We start from the raw sequence: 4,799 nt of genomic DNA, 5'->3' as shown, positions 1-4,799 counted from the left end.
AAGGAGCTATGAACCTGCATTCCAAGGTCTCTTTGTTCAGCAACACTTCCTAGGACCTTACCATGAAGTACATAAGTCCTGCTAAGATTTGGTTTCCCAAAATGCAGCACCTCGCATTTATCTGAATTAAACTCCATCTGCCACTTCTCAGCCCATTGGCCCATCTGGTCCAGATCCTGTTGTAATCTGAGGTAACCCTCTTCACTGTCCACTACACCTCCAATTTTGGTGTCATCTGCAAACTTACCAACTGTAACTCAACGTCTTTTCAAAACCATTTGTGTCTTCATTTCGTGCCTGGAGTTACATCCGCTGTATGAAACTGGCCTTCCCCTGCAACCCTTCCCCAAAACCGCCAACCTGTCTCTCCTCGTCCTTGGCCATCAGCCTACTGGGAGCAGCTTTTCTCTGTCCATCTTCCCGAAAACCCTGTCAGAACCTTGTTGACCTCCATCCAATCTCCTCTCAGTCTCCTTTGCTCCAACAGCAGCAGCTTGGAGTCATAGAGATGTACACCACTGAAACAGACGCTTCGGTCCAACCTGTCCATGCCGACCAGATATCCCAACCCAATCTAGTGCCACCTGCCAGCACCCGGCCCATATCCCTCCAAACCCCTCTCGATCTAGACTCCCTCACCTGTGGTATTGTTCTGATAAATCTGCTCTCCACTCTCTGACAGAGCCTTAAGTCCTTCCTGAAAGTGTGGTGACCAGGATGCAGCTCAGTATTCGAGCTGTTGTCTGAAGTAAGATTGAAGATGCAGTGTAACTTCCCGACATTCATACACTATATCACCAACTGTCATTTAGACTGCAACTATGTACTGTAATCGGAGGGAGAGAGTGAGAGTGCACTGTATTGTATTATCTACCAGGAATTCAACTGGAAGGCAAACCCGGTACTCAGAGACGGGAGAGATTGTCACATTTTGAGAGTTGGAACACAGGCCGGGGTAAGGAAACAGGCAAATTAAAAAATACCTTACTCACCAAAACGGACTGCTTCAAATTCTGCTTTCACATTCTTCATCCACCCTGTTCATCAATAAAACACGCACAAGCAAGGGGTTAGAGACAGGAAGGATGGTTACCAAAACCAGCTGAACCAATTCCCTCTACAATAAGTCTCCTCCATCAGAAAGCAAGTCAAAGATGGCCAATTATACATTTTCAGCTTGCGTTTTTTTATAATAAGGCTAGCCAACATATAAAGTAGCTAGGGGGATGTAACACACCAGTACGGCCTCTCTGTCAGAACGGACGGTTTAATGTCACTGACTCATGTGTTTAACAAGAAAGCCTTCTACTTGGGGATCAGATGATTACCGTGTGTCAGCATCACACAGTCCAGGCCTGTCTTCCATGTTAACCTTTCTCATCGTATCACCACTGGGCTGACTGCAGCTACATATAAACTCTCAACTAAAACAATTCTGACCACTTCCTATGAGAGATATTCTCAGTGGGAGGACCTGTCTACTCAAGGCCCCTCTGCCTTGTGCTGCCAAAGGTTGTTTGCGTCTGTTGTGCCCACCGGTTGCTGGAACGCTAGACAGCTGGCTCCACATTGCCGGCTGACCAGACCACCCCAGTTCCTCACCTCCTCCCCCATTCTTCACTCCCTGGCTCTCTGGTACGACAGTGAGTTCCCAATAACCAGCCCCAAACGACCCAGCCAGGAACCAACTAAGGTCAGTTGGCCCCTGGATATGGTCTGATCACTCAGCCAATTGGCAGAAATGGATATCCAACCAGACAGCTGGAAAACCCATCCAGGAAGCCTGGGCTCAAGGATTGGCCAAGTTGGGTGAACAAAGAAGAGTACATCACAGGAACTGGCCCTTCGGCCCACCAATCTAAAAGCCTTTTGCCGATAGGCCTCATAGCCATATGTTCCCTGCCTATTCATGTATCTGTCAAGATACCTCTTCAATATTGCTATTGTAGCTGCCTCCACCATCTCCTCTCACTGTAATCTTTAGCTGTAAATTCTGTGTCTTATGATCCTGCTCCACAGCTACCTGATGAAGGAACAGCGCTCCGAAAGCTAGTGCTTCCAAGTAAACCTAATGGACTATAATGTGGTGTTGTGTGGTTTTTAACCTTGCTCTCCTCAGTCCAACACTGGCTCCTCCACATCATTAACTTGTGATTCAGACTATGCTATTTGAGGCTCAGCCATGATATTACAGTGACAATACTTCAGAGTCTTCCCTTGGCTGTAAACTGCTTTGGGACTTTGGATGGGAAGACCATTTTTGTGTTGTCCCGTTCAGTGTCTTGATTAAGCCAATGTTAGTTAAATCAGAACTTCATGATCATACCTCTACCTTCACCAGCCTGGCCTGTTGCTGAAAATTAACTCTACAGGCGATGGTCTTAGTTTCTAATCACCACTTTGGCCCATCTGGTATAGAGACACAAGCCCACACAATATTTCACATCAAGTCTGCTCCACAGTGACCAGATTGTGTTGGGAGTGTGATGGGAAGGTTGTGAGGCAGCGGGGTTAAAGTTAAAGCACAGTGGCATGCACTGCTGCCTCGCAGCGCCAGAGACCCGGGTTCAATTCCCGCCTCAGGCGACTGACTGTGTGGAGTTTGCACGTTCTCCCCGTGTCTGCGTGGGTTTCCTCCGGGTGCTCCGGTTTCCTCCCACAGTCCAAAGATGTGCAGGTTAGGTGAATTGGCCATGCTAAAATTGCCCATAGTGTTAGGTAAGGGGTAAATGTAGGGGTATGGGTGGGTTGCGCTTCGGCGGGTCGGTGTGGACTTGTTGGGCCGATGTTTCCATACTGTGATATAATCTAATCATAATCTAATAAGAGTGTTCGATACAAAGTACAAATCAAGATAAAGATAATACCTTGGTCTATGTCGTGGTGGCCAGTGACGTAATAAAGCTGAACTCCCTTCCTCTGGATCTGAAGCCAAACTGGGGAAATTAAGGTGAATTTACCACCAAAGGTCTTAGTGATTTCATAACCGTGGCTGTTCCACTGAAAAACAGAGACAAGAATTGAACTGGGTCAGTAGGAGAAAGAGAATTATGACACGAGGCTTTGAGTGCGTCCCTTGCTGCTGAGTGTACCACCAAAGCTGGATTGTGAATAAATTCCTCTGGCCTCTCATAAAACAGAACAATGTCAACCGACAAAACACTCTAGGACATCTTTTCCCTGCTATCATGATGGCCTCAGCTTCCTTCATTACTGAATGATCAAACAGGCTCGAGGGGCCGAATGGCCGACTCCAATTTCTATCTGATGGCCAGAATCGGTAACAATATTCCCACTGGGATCTAGCCAGTGTTTGATAAAGGAACCTGGACTTCCTTGTGTTTGTACTCTGTACCTGGGAAACTGTACTCTGTCTCTTTATAAAGCCATCAACCACACAGCTGCGGGTATGGAGTCACGTATAGGCCAGGATGGCTGCTTTCCTTCCCTAAGTAAAATCAGTGAGCAAGATGGGTTTTCAGACAATTAACTGTGGTTCCATGGTCATCCTGAGACTTCAGTTCCAGACTTGTTTTAGTTGAAATCAAATTGCACAATCAGCTGTGATGGGTTTTGAACCCAGTTCCCCAGAGCATTACTAGCCCAGTGACAAGACCACTGCACCATCGTGCCTCCTCCCCTGCCACACCACCTTCAAACATTCATGTCCTTGACCCTTCAGCTTTCATGTTCTTGAACTCTCTTTAAAGTTGTGCCTTTTATTATCTAATTCAATCTACCAAGATATATCACTTCATAAATCGCTGCACTAAATTCCAACTGACATATTTGACCGCTTTATAAACCTGTGTCTTGCAATCTATTCCAACCTTCACTGTTTATTACATTTCCAAATGTCTTACCATCTTGAGCTTTCCGATTATGTGCTACATGCATATAACCAAGTCATTAATGACTCCACAAGAACACCACTGTGGGGGAAGGCCTTGGTCTTTTTCCTCCTCCTGCTCCCCTCCCCTCTCCTCTCCTCTCAGACTGGTGTCCCCTGGTCCATTTTCCATCTCCACAGACTGAAATCCTATGGAAGTAACTCTATTACACGGCAGTTGGTCAAAAAGACACAACTGAACCACTTACCATCTCAATCACACGGCTACCTCCAAAGGTGACTTTCCTGGGTGTTGGTGCAACCTTCCTTCAATATCTTACAAGTGAAATAAGGCTTTTCCAACTGATGCAGAGTTCATGTTTGTGTACAACCATTCTGGTCAACCGATCTCTCTTCAACAGTCTCGTCCATAGTGATGTACAGAAACAGACCCTTTGATCAAGGTAGTTCACACAAACCATGTCCCCAAACTAAACTAGTCCCACCTGCCTGCCCCTGGCCCAGACCCCTCCAAACCTTTCCCATTCATGTCCTTATCTAAATGTCTTTTAAACATTGTAACTGTACCTGGGAATCCACCACTTCGGCTGGGAGCTCATTCCACACGCTAATCACTTGCTGTGTAAAGAAATTACCTCTCATGTCCTTTTTAAATTGGTCTCCTCTCAAAGTTGTAGAGCTGTACAGCATGGAAACAGAGCCTTCAGTCTAACTCAATACTGCTGACGAGATACCCTAAATTAATCCAGTCCCATTTGCCAGCATTTGGCCTTATTCATGTACCTGTTCAGATGCTTTTTAAATGTTATAATTGTACCAGTCTCCTCCACATCCTCTGGCAGCTCGTTCCATACACACACCACCCTTTGTGTGAAAATATTTCCCCTTAGGTCCCTTTAAGTCTTTGCCCTCTCACCTTAAACCTATACCCTCCAGTTCTGGATTCCAT

The 4,799-nt window shown here is 46.2% G+C and overlaps 1 long non-coding RNA gene across 1 annotated transcript in view; it reads right to left on the bottom strand.

The window, feature by feature from the left end:
- LOC122546486 overlaps positions 1-2,997 on the bottom strand; it is a 5,744-nt gene extending 2,747 nt beyond the window's left edge. Inside the window, exons 1-2 of the long non-coding RNA XR_006310753.1 lie at positions 2,868-2,997; positions 993-1,037 (exon numbers count right to left, since the gene is read on the bottom strand). This is a non-coding gene — a long non-coding RNA (uncharacterized LOC122546486). The remainder of the gene's footprint in view (positions 1-992; positions 1,038-2,867) is intronic.
- Between the last annotated feature and the right edge of the window lie 1,802 nt (positions 2,998-4,799).

This window comes from Chiloscyllium plagiosum, unplaced genomic scaffold (genome assembly GCF_004010195.1).
Source record: "Chiloscyllium plagiosum isolate BGI_BamShark_2017 unplaced genomic scaffold, ASM401019v2 scaf_100295, whole genome shotgun sequence".
Classification (NCBI taxonomy): domain Eukaryota; kingdom Metazoa; phylum Chordata; class Chondrichthyes; order Orectolobiformes; family Hemiscylliidae; genus Chiloscyllium; species Chiloscyllium plagiosum.
Note: the sequence above shows the minus strand (reverse complement) of the source record. Positions and strands in the feature narration are given on the sequence as shown.